This window comes from Emydura macquarii, unplaced genomic scaffold, assembly GCF_026122565.2.
Source record: "Emydura macquarii macquarii isolate MOO-44397 ecotype Brisbane River unplaced genomic scaffold, CSIRO-AGI_Emac_v2 contig_3122, whole genome shotgun sequence".
Classification (NCBI taxonomy): domain Eukaryota; kingdom Metazoa; phylum Chordata; order Testudines; family Chelidae; genus Emydura; species Emydura macquarii.
The window spans coordinates 1,511,045-1,533,565 of NW_027133259.1; the positions used below are offsets into that span (position 1 = coordinate 1,511,045).

The window sequence follows — 22,521 nt, forward strand, 5'->3', positions numbered from 1 at the left end:
CGAAGGCAGCCCGTGAAAAGCGGGGTGCGGGGAGGAAGAAGGGCATCTTTGTAGCCAAGGGCTTGCTTTCCACAGGCGGGCGCTGCCCCTTCCCTGGGGCAGGCGGTCATTCAGTCCCCCCTGCGGAACGGGGGAGGAGGACATTCTCCCCCCATCTACGGAGTAAAGTTATCCTGGCTGCAAAGCCCAGGGGTGCAGGCTGCAAACCAGACAGACAGACAGACACTGGCGTCAGACATTCCCTTCCCCCCGCGCCTGAGCCTCCTCTTCCCTTCTCAGGCACCACGACGACCACCTGGCCCATGCACCCTTACCCCATGCTGAGCTCCATGGCCTGGGTGAAGCTGGGCTTCATGATCTGTGCAGTGAAGACGAGGATAAACGTGCCGGTAATGGGTGATAGCCCAACAGAAATGGGAAAATGCCACTCGTCCTGGGCGGGTTCGTTTGAGCCAGCAGGGTACAACCAACAAACGCTACGGCGCCCATGGCTTGTGGGCCACATGTATAAGAGGAAACCAAAACAAAAACCCAACCACCCCCAACCACCCCACCGCACGCCCTCTGGCCTCAGGTTCATCACCGAAGTCAAGGGTGTCACATGAGATGAACATCCGCAATCCCCAGCTGGCTGGCAAATGGCTGTCTTGGAACCCTTCCATGGACACTGATGTAGTCAGAAATTTCCCCCAGCTTTGTGTGCGCACGTGCCTGTATGTGTGCAGAGGTGATGCGGGGGGGGGGGGGGGTGTCATGTGGGTCACGTGCCCCCCGATATGTTTCTTGTACCCCAGCCCACACAGGCTGGTGGCCGGCTGACATGAGCCAGGGTGGAGGTGGCACTCCCTTCCTGAACCCTGTTGTGTGGGGCTGGCCCCAGCCACCTGCTGTTGCCGCTTGCCCCCCCAAAGATTACTCTGCACCCTGGGGGGTGCGCCCCACAATTTGAAACCTGTTGTGGGTGGTCACGTGCCTCCCCAGAACCTTTAAATTGTGCCCCTCGCTATCAACAGTTACTTGTCACATCTGCATGTGTCGGTTTAAAGCTATAACTTAAATAAGAAGAAGAAAAGAGATCTGTCATTCCGAAATGATACCATTGTTTATGTAGGACCTACACATCATAGTGTTCTTGCCATTCCTTCTGCTGGCAGCAGTTCGTTAATACACATTATGTGCAGAGCTGCGTTGATATAATAAATGATGGTGCAGAACCAACCAAATAAATACGTTTTGTTAATTTTCAATGGGGTTTGTTGGGGAGGAGAAGCGGGAGCAGTGGGAGGGAAACAGGCATTGAGGAGAAAAAGTCATTTGTGGTTAAACTGAGAGTTTAGAGTAAATCCATAAGGGAAGAAATGTCAAAAAATGCGCGCACGCATGCACGCACGCATGCACACACGCACACACACTGCTGAGTCACTTGTATTGTTTGATGCAAACCAATTCATCTGTATGGCATGTGAACCGTACAACTGCTCTAATCTCCTTTTCTCTTTTACCCATTCCAATGCAAATGATGGTAACGAAACAGGCTCACAGGTGTCAGGGTGGGTGTGGCTAGCAGTTTGGTTTTCAGTTACTGCTGAAAGTCAAACAGGGTTTCAGAATGAGTCATCTGTCTCTTCTCTTTCCTCCCTTCTTCCCCATCTTGATAAGATCTTTCCTTAAAAATGAAGTAAGTTAAACATAGCAATGTATAGTGGGAGGGTAGAAAGAATTATCTTTGATAATTGATCATTTTGAGACCGGTTGCTGCTACATAATTTTACTAGGACAATAACGACCAGCCAGTTATGGGTTTTTAAATGATACCTTACAAGACATACTTTGTACAAAGATTATTACAGTAGTTTGTAGGGTGTGAATACAGGGGTACATTGTGTCATATGTCCCCCATTACAAAGCTGTAGTAGGGATAGTCTTTGACTGACCTGGAAGCAGCAAGTCAGGGCCCTCTTTCCTGGATAGGGCATCTGTCACCATGTTTTCTCTTCCCTTTATATGTACAATTTCCATATCAAACTCTTGGAGTATAAGACTTCAGCATAGAAGCCTGGAATTTGAGCCTTTAGTTTAATTAATGGTGGATGATCTGTCAAGACTCTGAATTTTCTGTTAAAAAGATAGGGCGTTAGTTGCTTGACTGCCCACACTATAGTATAACATTCTTTTTCTATGGCAGAATAATTTTGTTTGGCGGGTGGCAACTTTTTGCTTAAGAAAGCAATGTGGGTTTTTTTTTTTTTTCTTATTTTCTCTTGTCTGCATCAGAGACACTTCAATGTAAAAACACTGCATTAGATAAAACCATCAAACAAGTTTACTAACAACAAAGAGATAGATTTTAAGTGAGTACAAGTAATGAGTCATAAAAGTCGGAAATGGTTACAAGAAAAATAAGATAAAACAAAACTGATGCCTAATTTAACCAACTTTGTTAAATTCAGAGTAAAGTTTTCTCACCAGCTTTCAGCGCTCTTCTTAGCTCAGGATCCTCTCTCTCCCTCTCCACTGTATTGACGGCACCTAAAGCAACAAAGTAAGTACTTGTGGGATTCTGGGAGGAGCGGTCCAGACCTAAGAAGCTTGGTCATCAATTTATCAAGACTACCTCTAATGGGAGCTGAATTATCTGTACTTTCCACGAAGTACTGCTTCACCACAGAACCTAGTACTGTACTAACACATGGAGAACTAGAAGAATTCTTCTGCTGATTCCGCCAAGAATTCTTTCACAACAATGACACCACTACCCACAATTACCATATCCCCACTGACAGTCATAAGAAAAAAGAATCATCTGACTGGACAAAACCACATTCTTAATCATAACATTGATTGCGTCAGGAAAAAAGATGGCCGTGAAATCCTTAACAAACATCACATCTACCACAATCTCTCTACTGCCAAGAGAACAATTATACAAGCCCTGAAATCCAACCACCAGATGGTGATCAAACCAGCAGACAAAGAGGGTGCCATCATAGTCCTCAACTGTAATGACTATGTTAATGAGGCCAACCAACAACTCTTTATCACCACCTCCTATAAAGAACTCAAAGAGGACCCTGTACCACAATTTACCCAGGAGTTTAAGGATATCATCAAATCCTTCCCCAAACAACTCCAAGAGACACTCTACAACCTCATCCCCCACAAACCCAACTCTCATGCTTCCCAAAACACACAAACAAGGGAAACCAGGCAGACCCATCATATCTGTCCACAGCACTCTTTACTGGAGAAATATCAGGACTCATAGAAACCATCTTCAGACCATTCACCACTCAAAGGGCCAGCTTCATCCAGGACACTACTGACTTCCACCAGAAGTTCCCCAACATTAACAGCCTCCCTCGGAGCCCTATCCTTGCCACCACAGATGTCGCTGACCTATACACCAACATCCCTCACAATGACGGCATCGCCACCTGCCTCGAATATTTACAAGAGAATGGACAACATTCAGCTATCCACCCCAAACACATCACCAAACTCATCCGTTTCATCCTCACCCATAACAATTTTACATTCAATAACACTTTGTCCAAACCCTGGGAAAAGTCCTGGCTATTAGGATGGTTCCCCAATATGCCAACCTCTTCATGGGCCAGCCACCCTGAAGAAGACTTTCTGGACAAATGCATCATGAAACCAATGATATAACTGAAATACACTGATATTTTCATCCTCTGGACAAACAACCTAAACTACCTTGGAGATTTCCATCACAACTTCAACCACCACCACCCATCCATTAAACTCTCTCTAGAACACAATCCCACACTAGCACCAACTTCCTGGATGCCTCGGTCAGCTTCAACAGTGGAATCCTACAGACAACTAGATAAAAGAAACCCATGGACCACCACACTTACTTTCACAGATTCTGTAACTACCTCAAACACACTGGTCCAGCCAGGCACTCAGATTCTCTTTGGAGCGTATTCTGAGGGAAGTCTGAGATATACAGCTTAACACACGTAAAACCACCTTCACCAAACAAGGACATTCCATCAGAGAAGTACACCGCATTATGGAACGGACCACCCAATATATCCCGAGAGAGCCTGCTTCAATACAGAAATAAAAACCCTTCTGACCACACACCCTTAGTTGTCACTAGCCACACCACACTGGAACCCAGACAGGGCATCATCAAACAATTACAATCTGTACTCGATAGGGACCACATCCCGAAAGAAATCTTTCCTGAACCTCCTCTTCTCGCCTTCAAACAACCCCCAACTTTTCCAAGCTCATCATCAGAGGCAAGCTTCTCACAGACCAGAATACACCAACTCAAAGCAGCACCAGACCCTGCCAGAACAAGTGCAAACCTCTAGACATATTTCCACTGCTATGATGATCAACACCCCCACAGCACACCTTTCAAGATCCATGGTCTTACATATGCCTATTCCAACATGTGGTGTACGTAAGCCAGTGCATTAAATGCCCCAATAACCACCATCTGGGTGGAATGAGACACTCGCTATGCTCTCAAATGAGCTAACACAGAAAAATGATAAAAGACAAAAACACCATATCACCTGTGAGTGAACACTTTTCACAAAGCGCTCACACCACATCTCACCTCTCAGGCCTCATCCTCAAAGGGAACCTGCACAACACTTTCAAAAGATGAGCCTGGAAGTTTAAATTCATAACTTTGCTAGACACTAGACATGATGGACTGAGTAGAGACACTGGATTTATGGATTATTACAACAATTTGTAAACCCCTCCTGGCCCCCGGTAACTGGAGAATGTTAATGGGCCACTTCATCTTGAATGGTCCCTTGAAATATGTGTTAACTATGTGGGCTAAACAATCTGTTCTACTTTCTATTTAGCTGTGACACTCTGAGTACATTTCCCAGACCTGAAGGAGAGCTCTGTGTAAGTTCTAAAGCTTCTCTCTCTCACCAACAGAAGTTGGCCCAATAAAAGACATTACGTCCCCCACCTTGTATAATATCCTGGGACCAACATTGCTACAACAACACTGAATACATAAAAAAGATCATGAATCAGGCACCAAATATATATATATGTGTATATATTAGATTTTAAAATTCACACATTTTGGGTAGACCTGGGTGAAAATTTTGTGGTGAATAGTTTATTTGTCAAAAAATTCAGTTTAAGATTGACCAAAACTGCTTGCAATTTTGGGTCGTGTGTGGCTGAAAAATAAGTAGGAAAAAAACACTTGAAACATTTTGTTTTGTCATTTTTTAAATGAAATGTTTTGACTTTTTATTTTGAAATAGTTTCATTTCAACATTTAGCTAGATTTAACTAAAGAAAGCAAAAAAAAGTTAAGAGAGACCTAACACATGAAACATTTAATTTTAAGTAAAACATTTAGTTCAACCCAAAAGGATTTTTTGTTTTTGCTTTTTCATTTCATCAAGAAAACAATAAGTGGTCCTTTCAGTTCAACGCAAAATGACAATTTTTGGGAGAGATTTTTCTGTTTGGACATGGAACTGAAACATCAATGATTGACCCAGCGGTAATTTTGAGTTTTATGGTCCTTTTGCTTTTTGAGCTTTTAGGGTTTACCTCTGCAAGCCTTTCTGCACAGCCCTGAGGATTAGATATTTAGCTTTTAATAACAAACAAACAAACAAACGGAATAGCCAGATTATAACAGTCATTTGACTCCTAGAGCTGGAACTTTAAGAAAAGCACCAAACATCACAAGAGTCAGTGTTGCCACCTCTCACGATTGTACTGTGAGTCCTGCGATGTTTGCTGTTACTCTCAAAGCCCTAGGCCAGGTGTAATTTAATGGTGAGAACCGCAACCTTAATTAAGTAGATTTCCAGGATTGCAGAGAAAAGCTTGAAACATGAGACCTGAGTGAATTCTAAAGATTCAAAAAACAGAAAGCAAAAAGTAAAGAGAAGTTCAGATATAGAGCTTACGTCTTGTGAATTTTTGGGACCTGACAGGTGATGTTTGAATGCTTAGAGCTGGCATAACTGTTTGTGTTAAAAGTCACAAGAATTGGCAACATTACCATCCTGTCGTCTCGCGCTGCTCTGACACGGTGGTAAAAATGTTTACACTTGAACTACAGTCCACCTCCTTCTGTTGCGGTCACTAGTGGAGAATTCGGAGTTTGAATTTTCCCAGTGTAGATCACTCTCCGGCTGTATTTACACACTAGCCTCTCTCTTTAGAATTCCTTGTCATTGCCCTTTCCTCACTGCAGCTCTACGAATGACAGTGCTAGCATGGACCAGCCACTGGTGTTTTAATTGAGCAGGCTGAGGTGGCACCTACATGATTTTCAAAGAAAAACAACAAAGTTAGGCACCTAAATCCTATTACATTGTAATGAAATGTAGGTGCCTATTTCCCTTAGGATCCTCTGAAAGTGCCAGCAGCCAGTCCACTTTATTCACTTCAGTTTGGTAAGGTTTTGCTGGCATGGCAAGCTCTACAAACATGGCCAGAGGATTAATGCCGGCAGAGACGTGGAACCATCATGGATCCATTGTAAGCAACTACAGCCCAGTACAGTGGCCCTCAGCCCTGGACTACCCAAAATTCTTTCAGATATACTTGGCAGCATGTAAGGTGTTCCAGTGACGTCAGAGGTGAGCCAGCAGTTACGTCAAACATTAGGCAGTATCGAAGACCTGGAAAGACCTGCTCCAGCCCTATGGGGGCCCAGCCCCAGTGCCAAATGCTCCAGTGGCCTCAGGGCTGATTGCCAGCCACTGTTCCGGTGGCCTGGGGACCGCTGGTCCTACACTGCTCCAGCCCCACTGGGGCTGTCCCTATCCCAGCCACTGTTTCAGCCCTGAGGCCACTGCTCCGGAGGCCATGGGGCTGACAGCTGCTCCAGCCCTGCCTCGGAAGAAGTCAAGGAGGTCCCGGAAAGTCATGGAATCAGTGACTTCCCTGATCTCCCTTATTTATAAGAAAAGATGTACCCATTGTTTTCAAAAATGCCCTCTGATTTTGGGATGCTCAGCCTGAGACAGCGCTAGCGGGGTTTGGTTTATAGAGGTGCCGAGCACCCACAATTCCCAATAGCTTCAGCTGGAGATGGGTGCACACAGCATCTTTGAAAGCAGATCTTAGGAGTCTCAGTGGCTACCTTCGAAAGTTTCAGTCTTACTTGCAATATGAGCCCACAGGGAAAATAAGGAGAGGGTCTCGAGAAGGTGGGGTGAGTATTAGGTGCCTGTCCAGCTTGTCCATCTTTGACATGCCAATAAAGATTCCAGCCAAAGTTTTCAAACCCAATAGCCTGACATTAGGATCCCAGCAGTAGGTGCACTGCACCTTGGACAATCAGGTCCCTACACATGTCCTAAGGAGACTAACTTTAGGTAACTGGGTTTCAACGGTTTGGTCTCTGCTCCTGGGTATTTAGGTCTGAGTTCCCCACTCCACTCGTGACATATGCTCACTGCATGCAGGGCTGCTCCAAGTCTAAAACCTCTTCATGGCACAGGACATAGGCCAGGCCAGGCCAGACGAACCCAGTTCCCACCTGCACTGGTTGCTGGTCTGCCGCTGGAGTTGAGTCAATGTCTCTGCCCCTTTAAGGATGGCCTGGGTATTGGCTCACACAGGAACAAAGGGCAACTGTTGCCTTCACACTGGCTCCTTTCTTCTCATGCACACACTGAGCTGGCCTCTGCTGCTGCGCTAGTTCAGCGGCTGCTGCTATCATCAGACCCCATCTGGCCACCAACCATCTCCTTCTCTCCGCTGCTCCTGGGCACTACAACAGGCCCCCCGAGCAGCTGACAGGAATTGCCATTGCAGCGGAGTTCCCCTGACTGGCTCCAGGCACTGCTCTGCGGCAATAGGTTCTGGTCTCTGCCTTCTGTGCTCATTTCCCTCCGCCCATTTCCTCTAGAACTGCTGAGCTAGTTCTGTGTTTCCTGCTCTCTTAGCTCCCATTCAGACACAGATTTATTTGTGGGGGCTTTTTAAAGCTATTCCAATCGGTATTTTTTTTAAATGGAAACATTTATATTGATATTAGCTTTTGTAAGAGCTCCCTCCACCCCCTCACCCTCCCTCAAATCTACATAGATCCCTAAGTCACCCCTCCCTGGAATTTTACTTTGGGACACAAACTTTCTTCTATTTCCCCCCTCCCGCCCCCCCCCCGGAATCTGCTGCTTTATCAGAGAACAAAACTGTCTTGACCTGCTTCTATACCACCTGGCGCAGTCAGTGACTCCTGTGCAAGTGGACGTAAAATGCTAACGCAAATCAGCACGTGTACATTTTCACACGGACTTTGCACAGCTGTAATTGACCACACAGGGTGCAGGGCAGTGAAGAATCAGGTCCTGTAGGCCCGATACTCAGAAGAGCTGAGCCCCGTGCAATCAAAGAATTCATCATAGAATTGATTAGAGAATGCCTGGCCTGAAAGTGATTATAGAAGGCCTGGCCTGAAACTGGGCACCTGAACTGTAATAGTAAAGAAGACTGCAAATGGAGAGTGTAGTTGTTACAGAAGAGGCAAAAGGACTGAGAAGCACATCTGGAAATGCATCAGGACATAACCGGACTGCTCAGGCAACACACACATGGTGCAGAGCAGGGCGACTTTCAGGCCCAAAGATCTCAGACTCAGCAGCCTTTGCAGTCCTTGGAGAACTCCATGTTTGCTGCTACCACACCACTGTTGTGGAAAAGAATCACACAGCTACATTTTAGAGTTGGATCGGGTGCAGCTTTAATTGTGACACACACACACAATCACATAACCATAGCTATGGGGAATACTATAGCCATAGGGAAAACCCAGATGGCTATAGGGAAGTCAAGCAGCATGTCTGGATGCTGGGCAAATGTACTTCCCCTGGCTACCAGATACAAAAGACTCATATAGGGGTTGCTTAGGTTCATTTACATGTTGATCGTATAGTGGAATTGATTAACAGTTTATACTTATCAGGAAAGACAATCACAATGCACAGTGGGGCACACCAGACACTTTCACAGGAACGCCCAATGAGTCACTTGAGTGTACAATGGAGTTTTCAGGGACCTTGTTAACTCCCGAAGATGGGTGGTGACACAATACCTGTTCAAATGCTAATTTGTATGGAGTGAGTTTCTGTGGGGCCGGTAAGACAAAGGGGGGCAGGTACTGGTACTTATCAAAACAGGTGAAGTCTGTTCAGACTTCAATAAGGCTTAAGGCTCATAACAGAGACTTGCCCCTCGGGTGTGGTTCAGAGACCTCTTGTGGGGTTTTAACATCTTTATCCTAATTTCAGTTGAGGCATTCTGTTAATGGTTTAGCCTGGGCCTTCTATTTCAGTTTCAGGCTACAACTTCAGGCCAGGTCTTCTATGACCAGTTTCAGACCAGGCATTCTATTAATCAATTTTATGATTAATTCTTTGATTCCACACTACCATACACCATGGAGCAATGGTGTACGTCTTTACCCCTATTACTCCTGTGACCCGTCCATGCCTAGGGTAGCCACCGGAAAATGCCAAGGTCAGGGCAGGCTGTAAAAGAAGAGCAGATTCTCCCAGCACTGGTGGGTGACACTGAAGTCAGACTTCCCAACCAGCCACAAACAGTGCTTCTGATTCCCCACACTGGTTATCAAGTCAAAATAAAAATATACACAGCCCCCTTTACTGCATTTCAGTCTCTGGCTCCCAATCAGCCACTAGGTCCAGTAAAGAGACCAGTTATTTAAAACTCTATGCTCTTTACCAAAAATGTTCTCCTGACCCCAAAGGGTCAGCCACAGCACCAGATCAATATAAGTTTGGATCTTACTAAAAGATTGGTTGGCAGCATGGTATTTTGGGTAACTACAACTAAAGGTTTATTATAAAAAGAAAGAAACAAACGATAAGAGAAATGTTAAAGGATTAAAGCAATCAGACAAATACAATTGATTTGAAAGTCCATATAGATCAGGTTTCTAATAGAATTGTGGAGTTTGCAGGCTTGTATAGTCCTTCTGGTGTACATCCAGTACCTGGATGGGTCTCAGTCCTTTGTTTCACAGCTTCAGTTCAGTTGTAGATGAATTGACCCAGAGGTAGACTGAGGAATGAAGACAAAATGGATGTGGTGCAGCTGCCTTTTATGTCCTTTGGGCTTTGCCATGCTGCTGGTGGAAATTTACAGGAATAAAATGGAGTCCAGAGTTACATGAGTAAGTCCTGGTGACTCATCAGGTATATCCCAGGCTTCTCCTCCTGGACCCATTGTACTTGTGAATTTCTTTAATGAGCCATTAAGCAGGCTAGTGCTGCAGCCATCCTGCCTGGGGTGTCACCCAGACACAGCACAATTTGAAATACTGATATACCAACCATATCCATAACTTCCATTACACACACAACACATGAACATAAACATCATCATCTTACTTAGCACATTATAGCCTTTCCAACAGTACCCGACATGGCATATCTCACGTGAATTACTATGACTTTGACACACTGATGTTAAACAATATAATAAATGTCCCCCCCCTCCAAATCCAGCCAGCGTGAGAACTCCAATGGTTTGGGGGTGGGGGGGCAGGGACGAAAAGGAGAACCATAGCTACACATATAACCACCTGTGAAAACTAGTAGCCACAAGAGACTACAATGAACTTCTGTTTACATATATGTACATAAATGGATAATGTTTTCTTGTGTTTTCACTTGGGTTTGTAAACTGTGGTTTAGCCTCTTAATAACACTAGCAAAAAAAATAATCTTGAATGTTTATTTGTACTTTCATTTTGTTAACTGCTGTTTTGAACACATTTTTGGTAAGTCACACCAAGCACTGCAGAATATATAGCAGAATGCAAAGACCAAACCATATTTATAAATGTACCCCAAGCATTACAGAGTTCATAGCAGCAGGCAAAGCCATAATCTAAAGTACATTGTGAACCATCTCTGCCGAGGGCAGCCACCTGATAATGCCAGGGCAGGCTGCGAAAGGAGAGCAGGTTCTCCCAGCACTGGGGGGTGACACTGCAGTCAGATTTCCCAAAGCTTATGGGCTTTCTTCTTCTGCCTCTGGGACTTAGCATGTACTATCTCCTCCTGGGCCAAGCTGGTAGTCTTGCTTACAGCCGAGTCCAACTTCTTTGGAGTGGACTTTGAGTAAGATTTAGTCTCATGCTTATGAGAGGACTTCCTAGCTTCCCCATTAGGCCCTGCTGTGGGCTCTGTGGGGCTGGATTCTCCCGCACCAGTGGCACGTTGCAGCAGGAGGTGCACCTCCTGCTGCAATCTGGCCAATGTAAGCAGAGGCGGGTCCCTTGCCTGGGTCTGACTGGGGCCTCAAGACCTTCTCCATGTGGTATTTGCGGAGACATAGTCCCTGCCCTTCTCGGGTACAGCTGGGGAATTATTGGCAGATACTGCACCCCGCTACCAAGTGCGCTTCCCCCAGGCAGACAAGCAGTGCTGGTGACTGCTGCTGACCGAGAAGGACTGCGGGCAGGAAGTGCCGAGTTTGAAGCCTGGAGTCCTGTGCATAGTGTGGTACATGAATGTGTCTGGGGCAGAGGGTGTCCCCCCTGGGGACTTATGCTAACAGTAAAAACCATTACACCGTTTACAAACTAGATCAATGGTTCTCAACGAGGGGTATGTGTACCCTGGGGGTACGCAGAGGTCTTCCAGGGGTACATCAATTCATCTAGGTATTTGCCTAGTTTTACAACAGGCTACATAAAAAGCACTAGCGAAGTCAGTACAAACTAAAACTTCAGACAGACAAAATGAGAAAGGAAGCCATTTTTCAGTCATAGTGCGCTGTGCCACTTCTGTATTTTTAGGTCTGATTTTGTAAGCAATAGTTTTTAAGTGAAGTGAAACAAGACAAAGCAGACTCCTGACAGGGGTACAGTGGTCTGGAAAGGTTGAGAGCCACTGAACTAGATGATTCTTATTTTGTAGACAGAAGCTGAAGCTCTGGACACTAAAGTTTCCGACCCGGACCATGCAATGGTGAAAGGGAACTGGAGAGGCGGTCGGTCCACCCTGCTCTTTTTCCCCTTGGTGGGAGGCGTGAGGTCAGCCAGGGCGCATACGTAGACCAGCGCACGTTACTTTCAAACTCTCTGGCTCCAGGCTTGTGGTGCATGTGTAACCCACAGTGGAATACAATAGGGTCCGTCACTCAAAGACGGAAGGCGTTTCAGTGCCTGGTTTTGGATGACTCCTTTATGCATACCACACACGTCATTTCAACTCCCTGACCTGGCAATGCTGTTACTTCTCTTAACTCAGCAAGTTTTACTTTTCTCTTCTATTCCATTTACCAAAGCTGAAATGTTCTGCCTTCACCAGTGGCTTTGGAGACTGGTGATTTATAGAACTTCCAGTCTCAGCACATGGCTTGTCTTCTGGTTGAATGGGAGCTGTCAGGTTATGCAGCGGCTATAAATGTTTGGCCCAGGAAAACCGCCACCTTTTTCCTTTCAGTTCCAGTCTGTTCCAGTCTCTTGATAGCGGTGGGCCAGTTCTCTGAGCTATCAAACCAGTCCATTTTCCCCAGAGAGCCAGACACTTTTAGCTCCCTGCCCACACCCGTCAAAGGGGGCAGTTCACTCAGTCCCAATGGCTGAAGGCTGCAGTGTCCTTTTAGCTTCTCCTTCACTAGACCTAAGCGGTCACTTCATTTCATTGCACTCCTGCATTGGGAGCCCAGGCTCATCACCAGCTGGTAACTGTTGCTCTTTAAACAAAATCTGTAGAAACCTCACAGGCAACAGTGGCATTCTGAAGAAGTGTTTTTACCAACCCTACACAAACATGCAAGGCCTGGCCACTTGTGTACTGTTGTCTGGCTGGAAAGAGCACCCCTGAAAGGCTCCAACTATTTAACTGGGGTCTTCCGAATTCACACACACTAGAGGGGCAAAGGCAGAAACAGGGAAGGAGGAGTACACGGTCCTCTTTACCTGGAGGGTTTGTCTGAAAGCTCCATCTGTTTTATTGCTATTACTTATGTTACCACTGACATTGGGACTCCCTCATGCTAGGCACTGTGCAAATACAGACACAGAGACAGTCTAAATAGACAAGACAGACAAACAGCGAGATGGAAAATGTCTTGCTGAAGGTCACATAGAAAGTCCGGGGCAGAGCTCGGAGGAGAACACAGGTATCCTGCCTCTGAGGGGGAGGCAGGAAGGAAAAGCTCTGGCAGCTCCCCACTATGTCCCCTGTGTCAGAGCCTGTCACTGTTTGTGTGTAGCTACACACCACACCGTCCACAGCCTAGGCACAGCTGGCTTTTATAAAAATAGAGGGCTTGTTTTAGAAACGTGGGTGCTCCTTTAGTTTACAGCCACTAGATGGAACCAACGCCCCCTTCACTTCCTCTGTTAAGTTTCAGTTTAAAAATAACCTCCTGATAATACTTTGGCTGTGACAGTTTAGTTTCATATCAATCTCTGATGTGTTCACAGCAGCAGTATGACCTGCACAAGAGCATAGAGAGCTCCAAAATGTGCACTAGACAGACAGGCTATTAATGGCTATAATCTGAAAAAATTAGCTATTGGGGAGGCTTCTGAAGGAGTACAGGCCAAGGAAGATTGTAACAGCCTGCAGCTCACCCCATTGGAACTGGATGATCAGACCTCGGGTATTGTACTTATAAAGCATGGTTGCCCCTAGGAAGGTACTTGGTCTGGAAAAGAGGCCCAAGAACCTGTCAAGTATGCTGGGATATATTCCTGATTCTGCCTTTGAGTCACCCTGTGATATTGGACAAGTCACTTAACTCATCTGTGCCTCAGTTTCCCCAACAGTAAAACGAGTTGAAATAATGCCTGCTTTAAGCGGGGTTCTGTGGGTCTTAATTTATTAAACGTTTATGAAGCAATTTGATATCCTTGGATAAAATGTGTGATAAGTACGCAAGAGTGTTAAAAAAAAAGTTGGTCACCTTGCAGCTTTGACTGTCACTCTGCTGCATGTTATGACCACTCAGCTCTCCATGGCAGCAGGCTGATCCAGGCTCTGCCATGCCCTCCTTGAATGTTCCTCCATGCCCCTCTAGGGGGGCACGCCCCACAGTTTGGGGACCAGGGCTCTAAAGAAATAGCAGATGGGGGGAATTGTGGACAGACAAGACAGGAAGCATTGAGTCCCATCTAAGCACCAGGTGACCGAATATCATTAGTAAGACAATCAAATCTTCACTTCAGACATGGGGAGCTGAGAGAGAGAGGCACATCCTCAGCTGGCAGAGACCATTATAGCTCTGTTAATAAGAGCGGAGAACCTGCCCAAGGTAGATTGCTTGTCTGACCTGAGTGCGTCACTCTCGCTGTGGTAGAGCAAGGAACTGAACGCAGTGCTATAACTGCAGGACGCTACCCTCTCCTAGGCCCACCTCCATTGGCGGAGGATCCCAACCAGCTCATTGGAGAATCCATGTTTCTTTCTATGTCATCTGAGAAGGCCTTCTGGAACTCTGCCTGCTTTCAGCCAGACATAATTCTATACTGGGGACCACAACAGGGCCAGTATTTGAAAGGGTCGTATGACAAGCTGGTAAAAGACCTGCTCAGATCAAGGGAAGAAGAGGAGGACACAAGGAAGGATCAGGATTTGAAAATGATATTAAATGGATGAAGAGTGGAACTATTGAGATCACAGAATAATGGATTCCCTGTAACAATTAATGACCAACTGTTGTTTGTCTTAGCTTACTGAATGTGTATGTTCTGCACATTACAACTGTCTGACTTTATCAGATAATTGAGTTAGTTATTAATTGAGGAAACTGCTCGTGATGAATTAGTGTCTGCAAAAGTCATTAAAAATAATTTCCCCCAATTAGCATAGGGCGATCTTGTGACTGTATTAATAGCACATGTGGCACAGAGGGATGTGAAAATATTTGATTGCTTAAACCCGGTGGGAGGCAGACACTGCCAAACACTGATTGACAGTCACTTTTCCTTCCAAATAAAAATGACTTATGGAAGTGGCCACTATATATGAGTAGGTCTGTGATTTATCTCCTGTTTTTATGGCTATTCAGCCAGTTTCTATTTGAATTCCTACACAGGACATTTAGAACCAATAAGGGTAATCAGCATACAGAAGTTACAACAGGAATGACACAATAATGATCCTTCTAGTATATGGTTTTTCCCGCTGAAGTAGCTAGAGTCTTGTACTTCAGAAGAAGGAATGCCAATCCCCTCTCCCCATACCACATCTAACCAGTTGTGCGGTGCTCTGAAGGTTAACCCGGCTCTGTGGGTCAAGGGTTGCCAACTCTCATGCTCACAATACTTGGTGTTTTTCTTAAAGTCCAGCCCCTCGGGTTATGTGATTACATGAGAATCTGTTTTCCTTTATTAAAAAGTCCTCCTTATTGTGGAGAAAAGCTTGAAAACGTGTCCCCTAAAGGCTCAAAAATCAGAAGTAAAACCACAAACTTATTATTTTTCAAATCTCATGATTCGTGGGGGCCTGACTCATGATTTTTAATGGCTGGGGTTGGATATGCTGTGGATCCAAAAACTGTCTTTGCCTTCAAATCATTCAATCAATCAATCAATCTAAAGAATGATAGAATACTTCGCAGCAGCATTTATAGAAATTTAGTTTTGCTAAGAAATGTATAAAACCCTATAAATACATTGTGCCACTTTCTTCTCTCACCTACACTGGCATCAGTCTAGAGTTCAAACAAGAAATAAGACATTTTTTTAAACACTGAAGGCAATTGACCATTGGAACAGTTTAGCAAGTGTTGTGGAAAATTCACCTTCACTTGGAGTCTTAAATCAAGACTGGCCGTCCTTCTAAAGAATATGGTTTTGTTCAACCACGAAGTGTTGAGCTAGACGCAGGGTGAAATCTATGGCCTGTGTCATGCATAAGGATCCCTTCTGGTCTTAAGGATCCCTTCTGGTCTTAAAAAAATCTGTGAATTAATGAAGCCCACAGAGTTACTCCAGATTCATGATCATGCATAATTAGGCTCTTACAGGCAAACCCACCAGCTCACTATAAATGAAATGTTGCCTTTATGTGACAAAACAAGGAGGGGTGCTCTGAATAGTAAGTCCATTTTATATTTCTTTAGCCTTGGAACTACTAGCAATAGCAATAAAAAGCAAAGAAAAATATATTAAGAGCATAAACCCTGGAGAGCTGGAACAAACCCATATGACATCTAGTTAGTAATGCAAGATCCTGCCCTCTCAATACGGGACACACAGGAAGTGATAGCGGAAGGACTGATTTTGATCTATCAACTCCACTGAGATAAATCAGGAGTAACTCCATTGAAATCAGTATGAGAGCAGAATCAGACCAAGACTTTGGCAAAGTATCAGCACATAAAGGGCAAATAGATTGAAGTCTTACCACTCTGAATTGAGCCTGGCTACATTATTTAAGAAGTGACAGTTTTACATGGATCAGCAAGATTATGAAATATCTAGAAATCAGAAGAAACAAATGGTTAGAAAATGCAACTGGGGATTAGCCATCCCAACTTTTCTTTTGAAGAATGATAACCCGCTAACACTAAATTAATGGGGTCAGATTAGTGTTACAAAGACAATAACAGCACCACAACTGAATAACTGTCCCCCAAATATTGTCAAGGAACTTTCCATATAACTACTTTGTAAATATCAAAAGAAATGCTTTGGCCTTTTGTGGTAAGTGGAAAACAAATAACCAATAGATTGAAATTAACCAAATTAGAGGAGGATAGAAACAAAGAAGAGTTGAAACTACCCAATTTAAAAATTAAATAAAATGCCTGGTAATAGGACACGGATACATTCTTTACAATTACTGTATCAGTGCCTCAGGGAAATGCAGAACAATATATTTGTAATGCCAGACACTCAGGAGACTCTTCATTTAAATCGCTTAAAGATTTTCACTCCACTAATCTCATTATAAACCATACATGGCAAACATGGAGTGAAGAACACTGTACCACAAACTGGACCCAGAGAAAGAATCAGGGCTTTGGGGTGGGTTTTTTTTGGGAGTGGGCTTTTCCTAAACAAAGATAAATGGATATCTGATATTTTGCAACAGCTGGATCCACAAAGGAATTATAACTATGTTAGAATTGTTTAACCAGGAACATTCAGATGTCTAGACAGGATGTAGTTTTCAACTAAGTTAGGTTAACCTGATTGAAAAGCCCATGTACAGTATAACACCTTTTTAAATGTTTTGAGCTGGTCCTATTTTATGCTATCTTAAAAAGTGCTAATTTGTGTTTACAGGGGTGTTAAGGTGAGTGAACTTAATTGAAAAAACCCACACCTTTCTGCCCAGGTAATAATAATACAGAGCTCTAATATAGCATTTTTCATCAGTAGATCTCAAAGCACTTTACAAAAGAGGCCTGTATCATTACTTCCATTTTACCGATGGGGAAACTGAGGCACAGAGCGGTGAAAGTGACTTGCCCAAGGTCACCAAGCAGGCCAGTGGCAGAATTGGGAAGAGAATCCAGGTCTCCTGAGTCCCAGCTTTGACCTTTGAAGGTTTTTTTAATAGATTTTGTGTGCATCACTACATTGGTGCAGCTTTGAATAGGAACCTTCTGCAAAAATAATCTCATGTGTGGCAGCCGTCAGCTCCCCTCTAGTGGGTTCCACGCTTCTATTGCCTCTAGTGGGCCAGGGCACGTCCAGTCACCCCGGCTTCCCTAAGGAGGGGGGTAGGGACCCGGGCCCACCCGCTCCTCCGGGTCCCAGCCCAGGGGCCCTATGAGAGGCAGCTATGTGCTGCTGGCACTGTTTTCCCAGCTGCACTGGCTTCCCCTGGGCTGATTTCCCCCCTCCTTCTGGCTCCTTGAGCCGGATACCTTCAATTGTCCACCGGCCTCTGTACTCTATTCTCCTCCACTTTCAATCAGCTCTCTCTCCGCTCCGCTCCGCTCCACAGCACAGCACAGCACAGCACAGCACAGCACAGCACACCTACTCCTCCTGCTTGTGCCCTGACTGTTTGGGGTGGGGAGCTTTTATGAAGCACCTGGCTGGTCCTTCATTGGCCCCAGCTGCCTCTAATTGCCCCCTGATGGTATTTAGTCAGTCCACAGGGAACAGAGCCCTGAGCATTCTCAGGCTCACATACCTTCCTTCCACCACTCTCCTGCCGTCCCCTGCCCTCGCTATCTCACACATGGAAGAATCAAATTATTTTTACTTGCATTTCTGCACACAGCGTACTGCCTCCTCATGTGTGTGAATGGGGAAGCTCAGGTACTTTCCAGACCTTTGTAGTCTATTTTATAGGACCAGAGTTGCCTGTGGAAGGTTGAGAAGGACTTAGAGACCCTGAGACTTAGAGACCCTGACACTGAATTGAAGGTGAAAGGAAAATTCACCGGTGAATTAATGTACAGTACTTGGAACATACCAACATAGGAAAGGTATTATCCTCCCCTCTTTTGCTGGGCAGTCCAGTTTTTCCCTTTCCTCCCCACAGTTTTGCTCAGCAGAGGTGGAGGAATTCCGCTGGTGGGAGGTTGCAGGCACTGAGCTCAGGAAGAGGAAGGATGGCACTGTAGGAGCACACGGCTTCTAGCAGGACACCTTTTCCAGGATGGGGGGCGGGGGCACCCCACTGTCCGGCACAACAGCATCAGCCAGTGCATCCAGCGATCACAGAAGACACATTAGCGAGGGGTTTCAGCTAAAGCCATCAGCAGCAAGTCAGCCAGCGGTCTTGATATTAAAGTCATCAGGAAGCCTTTTGGAGTTAACACTCCACTGAGATGAATGAGGAGCTGTTCCCATCTGTTTTAATTCCCTGTGAAAGGTAGCCAGGCTTTGACATGCTTGTCCATCTCTACGTCATCTAACAAGGTTCACTGCATCCAGACAACAGCATTTTTCCAGCATTACCTGATCAGACAAGTCAGCCTGTCCACATTTGATCGCGCTGCAGAACCATGTTTGAACTACTGCATTCTGGAAAAACCTGAAGAATCATCCTATACCGCTTCAGGTGCTGGTGCCTGGGTCGGAGAGTTGTGGTTTCATATGGTGCAGTGTGGTTAGGGATGCCTTCCAGCACAAACCCCTGAGAGGGACAAGGACTGGATAAACTGGTTACTGAGACACTAACAATTGTGATCCAGCTCTGCTTACAAGTGGTATTGAAACACAGAACACCTACATGATCTAACAGCTTGTGTGTGGAATCAAATCATGTGCAGAATTAATCATGTTGCACCCTGGTTACAAACCCAATAAAGGCGATCTTTACTGGAGAGATAATAACGTCGCTGTGATGTGCTTGCACCCCTGGGGTGCAGACTGGATGCTGTGGAACAGCTGTGCCCCTTAACGATCCAGCTAGGGCGGGCTCCCAACAATGGTCTGGGCCCGGTTATCACCCAACACAACAGCAGGTGGAGCCACACACCCAGATGAGTTACCCTGGCTGCTTTCCCCACTCACAAACCAGCAATGGACACACTGGCAGAAAACTGATCCACACTCTCCTCCCCCCCCCCCCACATTTTTCATTTCAATGCAAATGTTCAAACAAAAATAAATAAAAATACTTCCACCACGTTTTCTCTTTCAAAACAAACAAACAAACAAACAAACATGGACAATACCATTTTTCAACCAGGCTTAGTTTTGACCTGTACAATCTCGCACATTGTCTACACTAGAGAGGCTTTGCTGGTTTACCAATAAGCCCCCTAGTGGAGATACAACTTATTCCAGAAAAAAAAAGTTATTTTGCTGGTATTGTTAAACCAGTTCCCGGGAGGAGATAAGCTGTACCGGCAACAGGACTTTTTTGTGGGTATAGCTACACTGGTTAGAGGGGTAATGTTTTCGTGCCCCTGACTGACAGAGCTATGCTGGCAAACATTTAAGTGTAGATTAGGCTTTAGGTGATTTGGGTCCTGGCTGTCTGAGAAATGTCTCTCCCCGTGTGATAATGTGGGTGTGACCACCACACACAGTGCTTGAGTTAGTAGCGCTCTGCTTTACCTAGGAAGAGCTGGTGGCAGGTGTCTTCTGCAAGGGATCCTGAATTTGTAACTTCCCTTCCCCCACTCAAGATATGGTTTCTTTTCAATCACCCTACAAGGGTTATCTCTTTTCTCTCTCTTTTTCTAGGATGTTTAGCTCAACCCACTGGTTTGCAGCAATAAGATTTTGGCCTGAATAAGGAATTCAAGAGTAGGTTTGTCATTTGTAAACATTTTGAAGACAAAGATACTATACAAATGTAAGATGCTGTTACTCATAAATATATTTTAGCTCTGTTTGCAGTTAGGTCTGACTGGTCTTATTATTATTCCACAATATTGGAGGAGGCCCCTCCTGGGAGATTTAAGCCATTGGGGAAATGGTGTTTCAAAGGACATGCCAGCCCTACCCTCACTGCCTATGATGATGCAATAGTGAATACATTATCTGCAGAAATAGAGTCCCTAGCTGTCGTAGGGCAAGCGTGCATGTCCCCTGTTTGGGTCAGGTAGGCAGTTGCTATAACCCTGCAGCTGTTCTTGCGCTCTGATCCATACGGCCTAATGGCCATAGTCAGTATGTTGGCCCTGTTGCTGAGGACCTCAAGGCCTCGGAGCCGGAGTCAGTAGGAGGCCCTAGTTCACAAGGTGGCAAGGCCTAGTGGCCGGAAACAATAAGCAACCCCTTTGGTCAGGGCAGCGTGGCCTAATAGCTGGAGTCAGCAAAGCAGCCCTTCCCGTCAGGGCGGTGCAGCCTACTGGCCGCAGTCAATAAAGTCTCCGACCTCTATGGGATAATGTGATGAACTGTGGCATGCTGGGGAAGCAGGCCCACTTAGGAGTGTGTGGTGCCTGAGGTAGGGGGCTTTGGGCCCTCCCTGCTCCTCCAGGCCCGAGCCCAGGGCCCTGGCAGTGGCACCCATCAATGAGTCAGCAGGGCTCCTCCCAAAACACACTGGCCGATTTCCCGATTCTCCCACCATCGCAATGGTCAAATCCCCTGGGCTACTTCCTACCCTGTCTTGTGTGGCAATGATCCACAATTCCTCGGGGTCTCCGGGGTCCTCAGCCAGTGTAGCTCCTGACAGCTCAGCCCCTTCCCTGGGTTCATCTGACAGCCTGGGCTCTGCAGGCCCTATCTCTAGGTTCAGCGCCTGTCTGAGCTCCCTGGAGCGCGCTGACAAGCCCAGCAGTCTGCATCCTCCCCCTTTGGCAGCCAGCCCAGAATGAGCTGCTTAGCTCCCTCTTATACCCAGCTTCCAGCTGGAGCAGGGTCAAGGGGGCGTGGCCTTTCAGCCCACAGGTTAGCATTAACCCTTGGAGAACCAGTGCAGGGCAAGCATGCCCGTCACACTCGCATTCAGCCCACATGCATGCATTCCTCCTGTAGACGCTAGGGGAGCTGTAAGTCTAAAGAGCTGCAGAATCTGGTCCCATGTCTGGTTTACAAGTGGAACATGAGTTTCCACTAATTGCTAAATCTAATATATTTTAAAAGAGAGAACAAACTCACAGCAATGAAGACAATCAGAGCAGGGCCTAGCTACCTCTGATTCTATCAGAAGTGTTCATAATGATCTTCGTGTCTTTTGCTAGCAGATTGGATTGTGTGTGTGTTTTCAATGCAGTCAGGTTTTAGTTATACTATGGTTAGGTGCCCAGACAGTGGTCTCAGGAATTGTCTCTTCCCCTCTCATGGTCACTGTGTACCGATGGAAGTTGCTTGTTGTCTGCCCCAACATTCAATGGAAATGGCCGGCCAGGCTTCGTGGAAGGCCCTCAGCTCTCTCAGTCACTTCCACTTGCAGTTTGTGTGAACCCAGCTTTGGCCATTTGAGGATGTGATGCTAGATGCCTTCGTTTACTCTGGCTCTCTCTGAATTTGGGCAGGTAGCCGGGGTCTCCGTGGGTGGAGGTGGGCTAGGGAAGAATGAGTTGTAATGTGCAGAAGTTGTGGGTCTGAGTGCTAGCTAGCAATGGTTGGTTGTTTTAATTTTGTAACATGCATCCATACAGCAGAACGATGGGCACAACATGTGTTTTTAAAATAAATGACAATGCTTGTGTGTGTCTGAGGGGTAGATTGTGAGATTAGGATGTGTGTCTGGGGAGTTTATTTTTGCTGAGTGAGGACACACTGCCAGGTTTGTTTATTTTGTTGAGGGATATTGGCAATCAGGTGTGGGAAGGGACTAATTTATATCTTGCAAGCTTATATTCAAATGAAGAAGTCATTCTTTGTATTTTGTCCCTAATTAGGCATATTTTAAACATCTATTTTAATACATGGCCTATCTTTGATTCACAGCCTCTGGTTCAAGCCCCCAATTCTGCACCAGGTCCAGTGCTCCAGGCTCTCTCTTTCTCCTACACTACATAAGAGACTAGATCCTGTAAAAAGGGATTTGTAAAGAAAGAAACAAATAAGTGATGCCTCTGTAAGGCATGATGGGACTGATTGCCCATTGCTGTGCACCTCGTGTAGTAATTTACACTAGTACAAAGGGGGGCAGTTTTTGATCTCCATTACACCAGCATGAC

The 22,521-nt window shown here is 45.5% G+C and overlaps 1 long non-coding RNA gene across 3 annotated transcripts; it reads right to left on the reverse strand.

Moving 5' to 3' along the window:
- Positions 1-967: 967 nt before the first annotated feature.
- On the reverse strand, positions 968-21,181 carry LOC137141907 (uncharacterized). 3 transcript variants are annotated; one of them, XR_010916781.1, is made up of 4 exons: positions 20,997-21,181; positions 2,467-2,529; positions 1,935-2,115; positions 968-1,661 (listed from the first exon to the last, which is right to left on the reverse strand). It is a non-coding gene; the product is annotated as an uncharacterized lncRNA (long non-coding RNA). The 3 variants fall into 3 exon arrangements; XR_010916780.1 differs by having other exon boundaries at positions 968-1,666; XR_010916779.1 differs by lacking the exon at positions 968-1,661 and having other exon boundaries at positions 1,710-2,115.
- Positions 21,182-22,521: the final 1,340 nt, after the last annotated feature.